A 564-nucleotide genomic window follows, 5' to 3' on the forward strand; every position below is an offset into this window, starting at 1 on the left:
GGCCGTCCTTGACCGACCCCTGCTCCAGCCCCTGACCATCTCAGCAGCCCTCACTGTACTTAGATGGTTTTGGAAGCCCTGACCTGGACCCACTATCCAGATGGGGTCTACAAATGTCAAACAGAGGGAAAGAATTTCCCCCACTAAAGCAGGAGCGGAAGACACCCATGGCAAGTTTTCAGAAGGCATCAGTAAACCAGCAGAGAAGCCCGGGAGCCAAGATGGTGTGTTTGTGCATCCAAGAGAGAGGCCGCAGCGAGACTCACCCAGTGTCACCGTTTCCAACACCTCGTTGTCCGACACCACGAAGCCACCGGTATGAAACAGCTCCTGGTACGTGCGACCGGTTATATCTTCAGGGCTGTCCACTCCGGCAAACAGCACGTTGGGACAGTGCTTTAGCTCCAGCAAGCACGGGACCTGCTCAAGGCAGACATGCTTTTGCGCACACAGCTGTGTTTCAACAGCATTTGCACCTCTCTGCAGCTCACACCCGCTCCTGGGAGACCCGGGGAGCCCACCCCGTCCTCTGTCTGCGTCACCCCGACGCTCCTGTCTCCATCG

At 57.3% G+C, this 564-nt stretch overlaps 1 protein-coding gene across 1 annotated transcript in view; it reads right to left on the reverse strand.

Annotated features, from left to right (window-relative positions):
- TASOR2 (transcription activation suppressor family member 2) overlaps nt 1-564 on the reverse strand; it is a 46,194-nt gene that overhangs the window by 2,868 nt on the left and 42,762 nt on the right. The gene's annotated exons all lie outside the window — the stretch shown is intronic.

Source organism: Egretta garzetta, unplaced genomic scaffold (genome assembly GCF_000687185.1).
Source record: "Egretta garzetta isolate BGI_Z169 unplaced genomic scaffold, ASM68718v1 scaffold260, whole genome shotgun sequence".
Taxonomy (NCBI): Eukaryota; Metazoa; Chordata; class Aves; order Pelecaniformes; family Ardeidae; genus Egretta; species Egretta garzetta.